Below are 17,251 nucleotides of genomic sequence, written 5' to 3' on the forward strand. Positions count from 1 at the left end.
GAAATCTCGTCTCCACTAAAATACAAAATTAGCCGGGCGTGGTGTCACATGCCTGTAATCCCAGCTACTTGGTGGCTGAGGCATGAGAATTGCTTGAACCTGGGAGGCAGATATTATAGTGAGCTGAGATTGTGCTACTGCACTCCAGCCTGGGCAACAGAGCAAGACCCTGTCTCAAAAAAAAAAAAAAAGAAAAGAAAGTCCTTTGTTAAAGTGAGTGGATCCCTTTGGAACATTCAGTCAGATTCTGCTACCCAAAGGCTAGAAACCCAGCCTCCCAGCACACAGTGCGGGAGAGAAGTGTGTACCTTAGAATGAGGCTGAAGGCTCTTGGACAGGGAGCCTGGCCAGTGGGCTCCAAACTCACCATTACTTTTGTTCAATTACACATTATGAGAAGGGGAAGGAATGAGGAAAGCAAATTAATGCTTAATCACTGTTAATACCCAATGCACTTCTAAGGAAGGCCCCTGTGCCTCATTGTGGAGATCTACACACACCTGGGCAGTGACCCCAGCCACACCTCCGGCTTCATCATTAACATCTAGGATTCTCCACCTTGGCTGCACTTTGCACGATAGAGAGGGGTTGAAGGGGTGGGGGTGTTTAAAAAAAAAAATTCCAGCACTTTGGGAGGCCGAGGCAGGTGGATCGCCTGAGTTTGGGAGTTCAATACCAGCCTGGCCAACATGGTGAAACCCCATCTCTACTAAAAATACAAAAATCCAGCCGGGCGTGGTGGCATACGCCTGTAATCCCAGCTACTCCGGAAGCTCAAGCATGAGAATCACTTGAATCTGGGAGGCGGAGGTTGCAGTAAGCCAAGATCGTGCCACTGCACGCTAACCTGGGCGACAGAGCAAGACTGTCTCAAAAAAAAAAAAAAAAAGACAATGCCATGGTAATGATTTTGTTCATTACCATAAGATACATGGGTCATCCCAATCTTACCTGCTGGCCTAAGGGCAAGTGACGGCCACTTCAGTTCCACTCTGTCACATGCCCCACTTGCCCAGCACACACCTTCCTTCCTCCCCGGTTAAGATGCTGGCTGGTTTCTGGTGGATCTGGTCTCATGCCCTGTCTTAGCACTGGACTGCTGTTGAAGAATATGGATACTCACTCACCTTCTGGCTCTCTCCTCTCTGGCTTCCCTGGATTCCAGCCTCCAGGAACCAGATCCTGACTCTGGCTTGCTTGGTTGGTGTCTGCACCTCCCTCTGGGGGTTGTGGGCAGATATTTTTTCTTGAGCATATTCCATACCTGTACCCCATGGACTGTGTGTTAACTCTGGGTATCCACCATTTTTCCATTTGAGTGACTAGGAAAACATTTTGCATACAATGCTTTGTGATGTCCTTTGGCCTCTACTTGTTTACATAGTAAGTCCACCTCTATTCTTTTTCCCTCTAGCCTGTGACAATGCAAATAGCATTATTTGGCTTCAATCCCATCTAAACACAGTGCCAATGTAGATTGTGAAACCATGTTATGGTACTCAGTGGCTGGCCAGAGGACCCAGAACCTGCAACCATGAATCTAATTTTAAATGGTAATCAAATGGAAAGACAGAATTTGAAACTCCATAGGTGTCTGGGGGTGAGTCTGCAGATCCCAGCGTGAGAAGCCCGAGCTTGCTGGCTCAAGCATAGGCACCCAGAGACATGTGAGGAACCACAGGGAGGCTAGGAATATAACTGTTACTATCAATGTGTAGTTACTTAGTTCTTTCTTAGAAACCATCTCAAGAGTTATTCCCTTTATTTCTATGCCCCGGTCTAAGTTTGAAAGGTTTTCCTCTGAGCTCTGTTGATCACTGCGGGACCAAAGATCTAAAGCTAGGTCCACCCTTAGATCTTCCTCCCAAAGTCTCCATCAGGCACTGCATACCTCTGCCTCCCTCTCATAGATGCCTCCTATTTGTGGGTACCGAGGTCCTGAGTCATCTTCCTGCAATTGTACCACACTCTGGCCTTACCACGTTGCTATCAGGCTCTCCAGCAGGTCATTGCGTGGGCCTCCCCAGGCACACTAACCATTCATACCTCACAAAACATTCCTTTCTAGGCCAGGTACGGTGGCTCATGCCTATAATCCCAGCACTTCGGGAGTCCGAGGCGGGCAGATCACCTGAGGTTGGGAGTTTGAGACCAGCCTGACCAACATGGAGAAATCCCGTCTTTACTAAAAAAATACAAAATTAGCTGGGTGTGGTGGCACATGCCTGTAATCCCAGCTACTCGGGAGGCTGAGGCAGGAGAATTGCTTGAACCTGGGAAGCAGAGGTTGCAGTGAACTGAGATTGCACCATCCTACTCCAGCCTGGGCAACAAGAGAGAAACTCCGTCTAAAAAAAAAAAAAATTCCTTTCTGCACTTAAAAAGTCAATCAGTATTTTCTCCATAATCCATGTAGCTCAGAGTTGATATGCTACATGCTAACACTCACTGAAAGTGAGTGTTTAGGCATGTCCCCTTATGACAGACAACTCTCCAACGTTTAGTTTCAGCTCTGCTGTTTACTAGCTGTGTGAGCTTGGGCAAATCACTTAGTTTTCTAAGCCTCAGTGTCCCCATGTATAAAATACTACATGCCCTGCCTTCCATGCAGAGTTGGGAAACTCAAACTTGATAAAAGATGTGAAAACATTTTACAAATTATAGGCCGGGTGCGGTGGCTTATGCCTGTAATCCCGGCACTTTGGGAGGCCAAGGTGGGTGGATCACTCGAGGTCAGGAATTCGAGACCAGCCTGGCCAACATGGTGAAACCCTGTCTCTGCTAAATTTACAAAAATTAGCTGGGCATAGTGGCGGGTGCCTGTAATCCCAGCTATTTGGGAGACTGGAGCATAAGAATTGCTTGAGCCTGGGAAGCGGATGTCAGTGTGAGCTGAGATTGCGTCACTGAACTCCATCCTGGGTGACAGAGTGAGACTGTCTCTAAATAAATAAATAAATAAATACAATTATAAAGTGCTAGTCAAATGCAAGTTGGTAGTGAAACAGGCCTTGACATATTTCATAGTCACTTTATAATTCTTCCATCAAGGCTAGACGAGTGTCACCTTAGCACAGATCAACCCAGATCAACATACTGAAAATTTAGGAGCACAAGATTCTTTAATAGAGGATATTTTTCTGCCTTGCTTCTTCCAATTGCAGTATATCATATTTGATCATTGTAGTGCTTGATGAATTTATCTTGCAGCTTACTACGACAGAATGAGAAATCATTGGCTTTTCCAAATAGATCATGGCTGCCTCCCCATTGGAGAAAGAGGTCCTCTGTAGAGTAACTAGGTTAACTCAGAATATCTACACCCTGAAAGGCCAGTTTTCCTTTTTTTTTTTTTTTTTTGACGGAGTCTCACTCTGTCGCCCAGGCTGGAGTGCAGTGGCTGGATCTCAGCTCACTGCAAGCTCCGCCTCCTGGGTTCACGCCATTCTCCTGCCTCAGCCTCGCGAGTAGCTGGGACTACAGGCGCCCGCCACCGCGTCTGGCTAGTTTTTTGTATTTTTAGTAGAGACGGGGTTTCACCGTGTTAGCCAGGATGGTCTTGATCTCCTGACCTCGTGATCCGCCCGCCTCGGCCTCCCAAAGTGCTGGGATTACAGGCTTGAGCCACCGCGCCCGGCCCCCAGTTTTCTTTTTATAATGAAAACACATTAAGGGAATTTGGAAATAAAAAAAGAGAAATCATCCAGAATTCTATCATCTTAACATGGCTCTGTGTTCTTGCCCATTACAGCCTAGCTGGCATCCAGAAGCACTTAAGAGGGCTGTAGTTACAATGTACATATCATTTTGGTATTCTGCCCTTTTTTCACTTAAGCATTTCTCCACATTTCTTTTTTCTTCTTTGTGTTATTATACTTTGATAGGCATCCACATTCCTACATAGCCTCCGTGTTTATCATTTTAATGGTGAAATAACATTCCATGAACTGAATTAATCGTGATTCCTTTTGGGTCAGGATGTAGGTTGTCTCCAGGTTTTTCTTTTTCTACTATTAATAATACTGCAACAAACAGGCCAGGCATGGTGGCTCACACCTGTAATCCCAGCACATTGGGAGGCCGTGGTAGGCAGATCACCTGAGGTCAGGAGTTCGAGACCAGCCTGACCAAAATAGTGAAACCCCATCTCTACTAAAAATACAAAATTAGCCGGGCATGGTGGCATACACCTGTAATTCCAGCTACTTGGGAGGCTGAGGCAGGAGAATTATTTGAACCTGGGAGGCGGAGGTTGCAGTATGCTGAGATTGCACCGTTGCACTCCAGCCTGGGCAACAAGAGCGAAATGCTGTCTCAAAAAATAAAAATAATGCTACAACAACTGGCTTCTTAAATATAGCTTTTTGCCTTTGTTGAAAACTAAAGTCTCCAGGATAGAATTATTAGCTCAAAGGGTAAAACTCTTTAGAGTTCCTGCAAATATATTTTATTGCTTTCCAAAATCCCACAAATGTTGATGCCGTTAACATATTTTATCTCATTGCTAACATTCCAGCATTGGGCAATTTATTATAAAATTTTACTAATTTAATAGGTATCAAATGCTATTCTTTTAAAATGCTATTTTTATTTCCACAAAGGAAAGACACTTTTCAAGGGCTACTTTTTTAGAGGGAAAAGTTTTGTCACCAGATAGATAAATCCAGGTAGCTGATAGTATCTTCAGTTAGCCTTTTGTCCATACCAAGGACATAGGAGAGTGAGCTGGTACTCAACCTCCCCTTGAGAGGGTGAGAGCAGCTAGATCTGCCCCTTTAAACCATGACATCCAGGTCTATGGTATGCAGCAGGGTGGATACTACTGAAATAGTTTACACATTCTTACTGGAACTTAATAACACCGTTTCAGTTTTACTGAACTTCTAAACCAGCAACATAAGTTAAGCATCCAGGAATATTACAACATGCAAATTGACTATCATCTAACAACTGGCATCTAGACTCAGTCAGAAGGAGTTTTCAGGCAAACAGAATCTGGTGTGATGTTTATAGCTGCATAGCGGGAGCCAGGCCTCTTAGCTTTGCTATTTGCGTCAGTTCCCAAGGGAACTTAAGTGGAAAAAGGCCACTCCAATTTTCTGTTTCCGGTTGCCCATTTGCCTGAAAGAAGTGATGTGAAACTTGTGAACCAGAATCTTGGAAATATTCTGAGAATCTCAGATGGAAGAGACCATTTTAATTATGAAAGCTTTTTTCATTAAAAAAAAAATCAGGTAACCTTTTCCCCATTTCACATTTCTGGTTCAGATACTCAATAAAATGCAAATAGAATGACAGAATTTACTTTGATAAGGTCAAAATCAGTAGCAAAATATAAATCAAGATGCCTTATTATGAAAAAATGTTAAAGATTTGTTAAAAACGGTAATGTAAGCAGAGATGGTTTTAGGTATTTAGGATGTTTAATTGTGTCCCATCCTGCCTTGCCCTTTACATATTTAACGTTTTTTTTCTGATAGGAAAATAACTTGTAGATTGGAAAAAAAAATCTTATTTTATCTTAAAAACAATTGCATGAAGCACATGTTATTATGGTGTCTTCATTTTACAAATGAGGAAACAGACTTAAAGAGGCTAAGGGCCCCGAGGTCACGCTGCTCAGAAGTGTGTCTCAGCTCCCTTATTCAAGTTCTTCTATTTCTAAGGGTTTACCCTTCTTGCATTTGAAATTGAGCAAAAGTTTAAATTCTTTTACCCAGGCTGCAGAACGGGTCTGGGAAAGACGGTAATGTTCTTGAGAGGCTCATGCATGTAGGTGCTGGGGAGAAGCCATTGGGTAGAGAATGTGTGAACAGTAGGTGGCAGCAGTGTCTTTGGAGTGCGTGGTTGTCCCAGGTAGTCCTCAGAAAGCAAGGTCCGTGCATACCATGGAGCGCTGAACCTAATGCCTGACCTCTCATCTCTGACCTCCTGCTGAGCCAGGTGGACTACCTGCCACCTAGTAAGGTACAGTGTATCCCTGGGGAAGGAGTTGGGGAGAAGATTGGGAAACAGGTGACTTGGGAGTCATTTATAATTGAAAGGCTCCCATCTGGATAACTGGTATAATGTGCAGTGGTCTGACCCTGGCATATTACTTAGCTTCTCTGTTCTTCAATATCCTTTCTGTAAAATGGGGATAATGGCCACCTGCCTCACAGGATCACTGAGACGATTAAGGGAACGTGGTATCTACAAAGCCCTTGAAACGGCCCAGTACCGGGCGCACACTATGTGTACGTTACCCATTATTAATATTCTTTGTTGAAGGCTTTATCATTTGCGGTGGACTTTCATACCTATCATTTCATTCCATCCTCCCACCATATTTTAAGATACAAATATTACACCCATTTAATAGAGGAGGACACCAGTTGAGCCAGAGAAAGTACAAATTAGCATGAGCTTTGAAGTCAGACAGGTTGGAAGTCAGGCTCATTAGAGTTGTGGGATTTGTGCAAGTTACTTAATGCTTTGGAATCTCAGTTTCTTTGTAAATGAGTGATAATATTACCTAGCTTGTGGGTTTATGACAACATATATGAAGTTTAAAACAACATATATGGTTTAAAATAACATATATGACGCCCTCTGGTGTGGCTCCTCTTCCACAGTGAACACTTAAAATTATTCAAGGGATGTTTTAAAACATCAAAAAGTATTTAGCCAGGCACGGTGGCTCACGCCGGTAATCCCAGCATTTTGGGAGGCTGATGCAGGCGGATTGCCTGAGGTCGGAAGTTCGAGACCAGCCTGGCCAACATGGTGAAACCCCGTCTCTACTAAAAATACAAAAATTAGCCGGGCGTGGTGGCGCATGCCTGTAATCCCAGCTACTCAGGAGACTGAGGCAGAAGTACCACTTGAACCCGGGAGGTGGAGGTTGCAGTGAGCCGAGATGGTGCCACTGCACTCCAGCCTGGTGACAAAGCGAGACTCCGTCTCAAAATAAATAAATAAATAAATAATAAAAAGTATTTTAAAAGGCAAGTAAAGTTACTCACAATCCACCACCTAGAAATAACCTTGTTATTGCTATGATGTGTTTTTTCCCCCTAATATTTGTAAGCGATATGGCCGAGCTCCTATCATATATGTCTAAGTCACTCGACCAAGGTGCCAAAGCTAAGACAGGGGCAGAGCTGGCTCACATACCAGGCAGGGCTGCCTCCAGGGCCAGGTTCTTCTGTGTACCTACTTCTCCACACTTCCTCAATCAAGTTAAGGCTTAAATGTCTTTTGAGAAACTGATGAAAAAATATTTCAAGTGTTTCAAGTTTGAAAATATACACTTACATTCAAAAGCACGTAAAGAAACCAGAGGTACCCAAGACAATCTAATCATATAGTTCAAGGCTGGAATTCTGCCCAGAAGGTAGCGTTTCATGTGCAAAACATGTTAATTTCTACAGATGTTTGTTTGGCCAACATTTTCACTGTTAAAACATTACTGTTCAAGCTGTTACGACTACAACAAGTAAATTTGGAAAAATCAGTGAATTAATCATTTGACAAATGGATTAAATTGAGTGAATTAATGATTCAGCAGATTGGGTCTTTGGGTGCACAAAAAGCCCCGAAAGCTTCTTGAGACAGATATTCTGATTCTAGGGTCACGGCTACTCACCCTGTGTGCATCCCAACTCCAAATCCACACTCATTTCCTGCTCGCCTCCTCAGTGAGAGCTGGTGCTTCCCTGTTGGTTCTCAGGGTTGAAGCCCGCTCACTATGGGTCTTGGAGTCAGAAGACTCAGGTTTGAATCTCACTGGGCTTGTCCCCATCTTAGCCACAGAACACTGGCCAAGCCAGTGCACCCTGGAACCGTGTTGTCACCGATTACACAGAGACAGTGCTGATGCCTGTCCTGCTTTGTTCCCAGCATCACTGTCACTATCAAATAAAATGGAAATGCTCTCTGGGAGCCGGAAAGTGCTAGGTGAATTTTAGTTCCTCATGAGTTCATTATTATGAAAACCACAGTGGCCACGTGTGCTATCTTTCATGGAGGGTGGGGGAGGGCTGGGGACAGCTCTTGGGGAAGGAGGGCCAGGCCTGTTCGCTGGGAGAGGGTCACTGCTCACCTTTGCTCTTTGGTCTCTGCCTTTCTGGTCACTGACACGCATGACAGAAGGGCACACACACCTATTAAACTGCCTCTCCCAGGTCATCTGCCAGTGAGGAGCTGGCAAACCCCAGTGGCCCTACAAACGCCTCCTCACTGGCCACTTCAGGCTGAGGTCATTTGCCCGGAGCCACTGGGGTGGGGTGAGAGGGAAGCCTGGGTCCTCCCAGTCACCTTGGGCCCTGTGTGGCCAGGCTGGGTGGCATCCTCCTCCGTCTGGCCTCTCTGCTCCCAACTCTGAACGTAGCCTGAGAGAGGGCAGAAGGGCTGTCTGTTTGGCACCTTTGCTGTCTCACAGCCAAAGAAACCTGGCTGGGGAGGGCTGGGCAGGGAGGCTACACAGCTGGGCGTGACAGGGAGGGCATGTAACAGCTAAGTTTGGGAACAGGATCAAAGGCAGAGAACGAGGGGGCAAGAGGTGTCTGGAGAACGCAATTGTTTTCCTCCTCCCTTTTCTCAAGTGGAAGAGTGAAATCATTAAAGAAAATAATGTACCCTTCAAAGGGGAATTGGCAATCAGTGTTGAATTTTAGTGCTGGAGTGGGTGACACATCCCAGCTGCAGTCAGGAGACCTACCGCGGCTGACTCTGCACCAGTCACCCGCCATCAGCCACCAGCCCCCAGTCAAGCAGTCATTTACCACCCACTTGGTCTGGCTCACTTTCTGTTTCCTGAGTTACATTAGCCCTAGTGGAGACCTAACTTAACAGTTCATCACGCTTGAAAGGTGCTTCTTCCTCCCAGAGAACTTCACCTCCACCCTCTAAAAGCTCATCTGTCTCAACAGCCCTTCAGGGTTAAAAGCACTTGTGTTCAGATGGAAGGTTCTGAGGTTCCATCTAATCTTGTTATTACCCAGACATCAGCTGGGCCCTCATTTCACCCCTCTGAGATTTGGTTCAATTTAGCCTGGACCCCATTCCAGGGCCAGTTTAAGACCATTACAGGTCCCAGGGTCATTAGTTACGGAGTCAGCATTCCACATCGTATCAAACACATTAGAATATACCCATATTTCACATTGAGTGTCACATTTTTGCTGTGGAAAGGATCAAAAAGACTTTATTAATCTTGCTTTTGAAATTCTAGCTGCTCACTGACTACACGTCTGGCTATGTTCTCCAGGCCGGCACTGTGCATGCACAGTACATTTTATAGAGGGAGAAAACCAAACTTTAGCATTATTTTCAAATAGAGAATCCAGAAGCACTAAATTTAAACATGAATGAAGTTGACATTGTTTGTTTTATAGACATTTAATTAAAGTGTATTCCTTTCAATTTCATACTTTTCCCTTTATATTTTAGATACAATAGCTTTTTTATTATTATTATTATTTTATTTTTGGCATGTCACGTATTTTCACAGGCCTTTGAAAAAAGCTCATTGACCAGAGGCCCTGTCCCGGGGCTCTCCTGGTGGTTGCTGAGAGCCCTTCCCAAGATTTTGCCCCACCCCTCACCTCATTCCCAGCCTCTTTCTCATTCCCTGCTCCCTGCTCCTGCGTGTCTATCTGCCTGTGTTTCAGTTTCCACTGGTATCAAAACTGACCGCAAAGCCCAGCTCCTTCATTGTTACATGGACATTTCATGAGGTTGGTACCTGGACACATTCTGAGGACCATTGAGAACTGGCACTTACATACCTTGCAAGCTCCTGGCATCTGCTTGGCTCCACCCTTTCCCTCCCAGTGCCCACCCTCTCTCACTCCACATCCTGCCAAGGGCAGCTCTCCAGGGAGCCTGCATCACATCAACCACTTCCCTTGTCTGGCTGCTTCTCTTTCAAACAGCCAGGAATCCCTGCAGTCCCTATTCCCCTTGAATCTGCAGAGCAACATTGCTGCATCTCTGCACAAGCATTATCCGATGCCTCCATCCCTTCCAGAGCTTCCTGGGCAGGAACTGCTGCTGGACACATCCCAGGATGGGGATCTCACCATCTCTCAGGATAAGGTTTTTGCTTGCCTTTTGGCCTATTCTCACCATAAAAAAAGTAGTAAGATGAGGCTGGATGCAGTGGCTCATGCCTGTAATCTCAGAACTTTGGAAAGCCAAGGTGGGAGGATTGCTTGAGCTCAGGAGTTTGAGACTAGCCTGGGCAACATAGGGAGACCCCGTCTTTACAAATACTACTACTACCACTACTACTATTACTACTACTACTAGTAAAATTAGTTGGGCGTAGTGGTGCACATTTGTAGTCCCAGCTACTCAGGCATCTGGATCACTTAAGCCTGGGAAATTGAGGCTGCAGTTAGCCATGACTGCACCACTGCACTACGGCCTGGGTAATAGAGAGATACCCTGTCTCAAAAACAGAGAAGAAAGTAATAAGATGAATGTGAATTCTGGCTTTATTTCAACTGCTCCTGATCCTGCCTCTGGGCTCCTTTGACCTTCAGCCTACCCCTGAGAGACAGAGCTATGTCTCTATGGGACAACTGAGGAGCCCTGTAGCAAAGCCCCAGCTGAGATCCAACCTCTCAACTTGCAGTCCTGGGCTTCCTCAAGGTCCCGTTTTCTCCCTGACTGCCTTTTATTACTGGGCTTTCTTCAGGGAAGAAATGCACTGCACTGTGAATTTCCTTCAGCAAACAGAAGCTCTCTGCTTGTTGAAGTAAACAGCGCTGCAGAGGGTGGGGGTGGGGAGAGGCCGGGGTGGGAACAGGGCCAGCTTCCCCATTAGCCACAGCAGGCACAGTGCCCAGGACCCACAATAGGATCCATGGAAATGATGCGATTTCTTTTAAAATCGGGAGAAAAAAATAACTTTTAGGTCAAATACAAAGTCTTAATATGTAATACAAATCTATTTGTCTTCTTACCAATGCAGATGTAAAGTATGATTTTTAATATTTTTTTTTCATAAAGAGGTGCATGAAGGCTACAGTGCCCAGGGTCCAGGTCCACACAGTGATAATATGGCCCTGGTGGGCAGGGGTGTCTGGACTGAAATTTATGTGTGACAGTCCATTTAATGGCACCAGTCCATTTAACGGCACAGTGGTGCTACTGAGGGAACAGAGACCCGGCACCTCCTGGTCTACGAGCTCCCATCACCCCCTGAACACACACACACCCAGATGAACCAGTGAAAGAACGACAAGGCTAATTCTGTTGGCGTGGTCAGCATGTGCTGGGTTCAAATGCCCAGTCCTTTTGGGGGATTTTTCTTTTTTTTCTTTCCTTTTTTGTTTTTTGAGACGGAGTCTCGCTCTGTCAGCCAGGCTGGAATGCAGTGGCGCGATCTCAGCGCACTGTAACCTCTGCCTCCCGGGTTCAAGCGATTCTCAGGCCTCAGCCTCCTGATTAGCTGGGATTACAGGCACCCACCACCACGCCCGGCTAATTTTTGTGTTTTTAGTAGAGACGGTGTTTCACTATGTTGGCCAGGCTGCTCTCAAACTCCTGATCTCAAGTGATCCACCCACCTCGGCCTCCTCAAATGCTGGGATTACAGGCGTGAGCCACCGCGCCCACCCTTTTTGGGGGGATTTTTCTTAAGAGGTGACACCATACACAGTATGTAATAATTGTTTTTCTTCTTGAAAAAGGACAGCATAAAACTTAGCCCTGGTTTAGGATACAATCCACTCTTTATCTCTTATCATACAGGAGCAGCCAGTATGGGCATGAGTACACTGCTCTGCCCTACGCGTCACAGGGGACAGGGAGAAGTGAGGCCATGGGCCACACTCTGGGGGAAGGGGATCAGCTCTCTCAGCTGGGGGCAGCTTGTTTTCTCCTTTGGACTTCCACCGCACAGCTCAACCCTGGGCTCCCTGAAGGGCAGATGGGCCGTCCATTAGGAAGCCTTGCCTGACTCATCCTCAAACTGACCGCCTCCTCTTCCCCTCATGAGAATGCATCTCATTAGCATTCTCTGCAGAGAAGCAGCATAAAATAATTAAAAAAAAAAAAAAGAAAAGAGTGAGCTTTGCCCCTAGCCAGTCCTGTGTTCTGATCCCAGCTCTACCACTTCCCAGCTCTGTGCCCATTTCTGAGCCTCAATTTTGTTAGCAGTTAAAATGGGGATATTACCTACTCATGCAGTTGTATTAAATAAGGCAAGCAATGAAAAGCCCATAGAACCAGTGGCAGCTTAGAATTGGCGGGGTCTAGGGCAAGTGTCCTGAAGCTGTGGTTTCCTACTTTACATAATATAAAGGAACATCGCTGGGCGTGGTGGCTCACGCCTGTAATTCCAGCATTTTGGGAGGCCGAGGCGGATGGATCACCTGAGGTCAGGAGTTCAAGACCTTGTCTCTACTAAAAAATACAAAAATTAGCTGGGCATGGTGACGAGAGCCTGTAATTCCAGCTACTTGGGAGGCTGAGGCGGGAGAATCACTTGAATCCGGGAGGCGGAGGTTGCAGTAAGCTGAGATCGTGCCACTGCACTCCATCCTGGGTGACAAGAGCGAAACTCTGTCTAAATATATAAATTTACTTATATATATTTATATATATATAATTAAAATATTATATATATATATAATTTAATATATATTAATACATATATATATATATTATATATTATATATTAATATGAATATATATTATATTTATTATTATATAAATATAATATTTATATATCATAGTTTTAATAATATATTATATTTATATATATATATAAACATCAATAGTGTGTATCAGAGACAGAGGTGGCAGCCATCAGTGCTTCCACCCTCTGGCATATAGGAGCTCCTGTCTTCTTTTGGATGACTTGGTCCCATCTACCAAGAATGTGCCTTTGTAGTTCTGCCCCCACTTCCCACCCCGATCAGCCATGGGGAGACTGTAGCATAAGGGGAAATGCTCGGGATGTGACGTCAGGGACCCTGGAGTGTAACGTGAACCCTGCTGCCCCTTAGCTGCAGATCTTGGGCAACTTGCTTCAGCAAGTGCAATCTGGGCTTCAGTTCTACGTACATCTGTAAAACGAGGTCTCCCTTCCAATTCTAGTATCTCTGATTTTATGACTCTGGGAAAATTCAAAGTTTCTTCACATCAGGAAAAGACTGGGGATTCTTTGTTTAAAGGCATTTCATAACATACACTCCATTAAACTATGAAAACAGGGAGTTTGAAAGCTTCACTATCAACTGAGGCGGGCAGGCAGAGTAAAAGACTGCCGCCTTCCATGAACTCCCCTCATTTCACATCCTGTCGGTGGAATGGACTTTAAAATTGCTCTCAGCGATGCAGAATGCCCCAGAAGACTCACATGCTGCTGTTGACCCGGGAATTCTTATGCATTACTCTGCTGTAACACTCAAGGCTCATATTGGTGAGACCAACAAAATCTCTCTGGCAAATCCGGGAAAGTCTAGAATTCCATAGAACCAGGGGAATCACATAGGATCCGATTTCACCAGCTTTCTCTACTTGAAAATTCTTATGCTGGCAACCCAGCCCAAGTGTACTTTGTTTGAAGTTGATCAGCTACAAAACCATAAGTTTGGGGAGAGAGTACATGTGGGGATATGAGGTGCAGGGGGCAAAATGACAAATCACACATTTACCAGTAAACTTGGGGTGGGGAGAATGGGAGAAAACCACTTCTGGAATTCCTATCCTTGCCTGTTTACTCCTCTTACTCATTGCAGTATGGAAACCATTTAGCTGCAGACAAATGATTTCCTGGCATATTCTTGGGACTATTCCAGTAAATCATGTCCTTCTCTACCCCTGGGAAAAGTCTCTCCCTTGCTTGGGTCATAACTCAAAACTACAGCTTCGACATACTTGCCCTAGACCCTGCTTTCAGTCTGCCTCCAGGGAGCTGAGGCTCTGAGATTAAGTATGGTATGCACCAGTGCCGATAGGCCTGAGCTCCGAGAATGACCCACAGTAAAAGACAAACTAGGCCAGGCACTGTGGCTCATGCCTGTAATCCCAGCACTTTGGGAGGCCAAGGCAGGAGGATCACTTGAGCTCAGGAGACTGGGCAACATAGAGAAACCCTGTTTCTACAAAAGACTAGCCTGGGCAACATAGAGAAACCCTGTTTCTACAAAAAAATACAAAAAATGTATCTAGGCATGGTGGTACGCACCTGTAGTCCCAGCTACTCAGGAGGCTGAGGTGGGGGAATCACTTAAGCCCAGGAGTTCCAGGCTGCGGTGAGTTACGATAGCACCACTGCACTCCAGCCTGGACAACAGAGCAAGACCCTGTCTTAAACAAAACAAAACAAAAACAAAATCAAAAGACAAGATAAAAAGGAGATGTCTCTAGGGCAACACAGTCCCTGCTTCTGACAAACCTGTCCTCCAAAACTAGAAGAGACATCTTCATTTCTCTAATCTAAAACATTTTAAACAGAAATATTAAAAATATGATTCCATTAATAAGACTTCTATTTACACATAAACTCTCTGGGAATCTATCTCTCTAAGTGATCGTTTCTATTAAAATGAGATTGTATCTAGTGATTTTGTTAAAAAATTACCAAAACAGGTTGATGGGATAAACACAGGAGTAGAGGCAGCTTCCGTTCAGCGTCAACAAACTTTCTGTAAAGGGCCAGACAGCAAATATCTTAAACTTTGTGGGCCATGAGGTCTCTGTCACAACTTCTCAAGTCTGTCACCATAGCACCAAAGCAGCCACAGACACTGCACAAGTGAATCAATGCAGCTATGTTCCAATAAAACCTTATTTGCAAACACTGAAATTTGAATTTCATATAATCTTCACATGTCATAAACTATTATTCCTCTTTTGAGTTTTTTTTCCAACCACTAAAAAATTAAAAAGCCATTCTTAGCTCTCAGGTTGTACAAAAACAGGTGGTGGGCCGAATTTTGCCCGCAGACCATAGTTTGCCAAACTCTGATTTAGAGGTTCCCCAGGGCAAACATGCAAAGAAGTTAAAGTTTGGTTTTTGGTTAATGTAACCTTTCCCTACTGGCACTGGCATTTTAAAACAAGACAAGTGGGTGAGGAAAATGCAAGTCAAAGGAATAAGTTATTAACAGAGGAATTTCAAAAGAGTTGAAAATATTTTGGAGACGATCCCTCATCTGACACCTTGTAAACAACTACTAACTTTACCTTCAGGTGAAATGAGTTTCACCTTCATCAAGTTCAGTAGACTTCTGTTGACCTCTATTACATTCCAGGAACACACTAAGTGCAAGATGATGCAAGAACAGCCTCTGCCCTCTGAGAGAGACTGTTAAACAATGAAAGGTCCTTTCCAGTTAGTGGTGGGATTGATTCATTCATTGAACAAACATTGATTGAGCATGCCGGGCCCTGGGTCAGGTGCTACCCATTTCAAGGTGAATAAGTTCTGAAGATGTTTATGGTAAGCAACGTTCTTCCTCACTATTACCTTGTTCTTATTTGCTTGAGGGAAAAGACAGAGGCCCAGAGGTAGCTGGCCCAGGTGGAAGAGTAAAGAGGAGACCAAAGTGTGACTACTCTTCCTTAGCCGGGCTAGAGTCAGGTGAAGCACCTAGCTTGCAAAATTTAAGAAGGGGCCGGGTGCGGTGGCTCACGCCTGTAATCCTAGCACTTTGGGAGGCTGAGGTGGAAAGATCACTTGAGGCCAGGAGTTTGAGACCAGCCTGGGCAACATAGTGAGACCCTGTCTCTACAAAAAATAAAAAAATATTAGCTGGGTGTGGTGGCGCCTGCCTGTAATCCCAGCTACTCAGGAGGCTGAGGCGGGAGGGAGGATTGCTTGGGCCCAGGAGTTGGAGGCTGCAGTGAGCTACAATCATACTACTGCATTGTGGCACTGTCTCAGACTCATCAAGGCCTCCAGATTTCACTCTCCACCCACTCACCTGGCTCCAAGAAATCCCCGCTGGAGTGGGCATTTGTGGGTTTTGGACACCGTGCTCATGTCCCCTTCCTAAGATGCCCCGATTTTCCGACGTACAATTGAGGAATGACCTCTTTTTCACTGTACACAGTCTGATGGAACTCCTCCCAGGGCCTTACCGTCCCAGGGCTGAGGCTGGTATGAGGCCCAGAGCCTGGCCATTGGTGCTCCCTTCCAGGGCTGAGAATCCTAAGCTGTATGAACTGGTTTCTTTTGCTTGCCATCAACCACCGTGACACCTACAGTCCCTCTGGATAATGCCCATGTTACACACCACATCATATCTCAGAGCCCTGCTACTCAAAGTGTGGCCCACAGGCCAGCAGCACTGGCAACACCCAGAGCTGGCAAGAAATGCAGAGGCTGGAGCCAGCCCCCACCACTGCAGAATCTGCATTTGGACAAGATCCCTGGCAGGCTCCTGTGCTCATTAAACTGTGGGGAGTGCCTCTCTACACCTTTCCTCACCCTCCCACACCGTTTCCCTGTGGCTTGGGGAAGGGGCCTGTCTTGACGTGCATGAGTTGCTGAAACTAAGGGAGGCTCCAGGCTGACCCTGGCTTTCCAGATGATCTCACTCCCCGAGGACTGCTCAGCTATGGGCTTCTCAGGCGCACTCACCTGGTGCGTAGTGGATGGCTGACTCTAAAACAGGAAAAATTGGGCAATGATTTCAGAAAATAATGACATTTGAACAAACCTCTCTCCAGAGAAGCCCCTTCCCTTCCAAGGTGTGGGGCAATGGAGGCCGGAGACTCCCGAGGTTGCTTCACTGGGGAAAGCTTCGCTACAAGTCTCTCAAGCTGAGATGGTTGGTGGTTGTGGTTTCTTTTCCCTAGAGAAGGGACCTACTCTCTTCTTTTTAGGTGGATCAGGAGTGAAGAAAGGGCATGAATAATTCTAATGTTTATAGGTAGTCCGCCATGTACCAGGCCTCAGACATGTTTTACCTTTTATTCTTATTTGTTTGTTTGTTTATTTACTTATTTAAATAGAGGCAGGGTCTCATTCCATTGCCCAGGCTGGAATGCAGTGGTGCAATCATGGCTCACTGCAGTCTCGACCTCCTGGGCTCAGGCGATCCTCCCGCTCAGCTTCTCAAGTAGATGGCACTACAGGTGCATGCCACCACGCCTGGCTAATTATTAATCTTTTTTTTTTTTTTTTTGTAGAGATGAGGTCTCACTATGTTGCCCAGGCTGGTCTTGAACTCCTGGGCTCAAGTGATCTTCCTGCCTCAACCTCCGTAAGTGCTGGGATTATAGATGTGAGTCACCACACCTGGCC

The 17,251-nt window shown here is 45.5% G+C and overlaps 1 long non-coding RNA gene across 1 annotated transcript in view; it reads right to left on the reverse strand.

Moving 5' to 3' along the window:
* The window catches only part of LOC108527645 (uncharacterized), an 11,762-nt gene extending 3,820 nt beyond the window's left edge, over positions 1-7,942 (reverse strand). Inside the window, exon 1 of the long non-coding RNA XR_001884873.1 lies at positions 7,628-7,942. This is a non-coding gene — a long non-coding RNA (uncharacterized LOC108527645). The remainder of the gene's footprint in view (positions 1-7,627) is intronic.
* Between the last annotated feature and the right edge of the window lie 9,309 nt (positions 7,943-17,251).

The sequence above is a fragment of the Rhinopithecus bieti genome, unplaced genomic scaffold (assembly GCF_001698545.2).
Source record: "Rhinopithecus bieti isolate Rb0 unplaced genomic scaffold, ASM169854v2 scaffold_4908, whole genome shotgun sequence".
In the NCBI taxonomy this organism is placed as follows: Eukaryota; Metazoa; Chordata; class Mammalia; order Primates; family Cercopithecidae; genus Rhinopithecus; species Rhinopithecus bieti.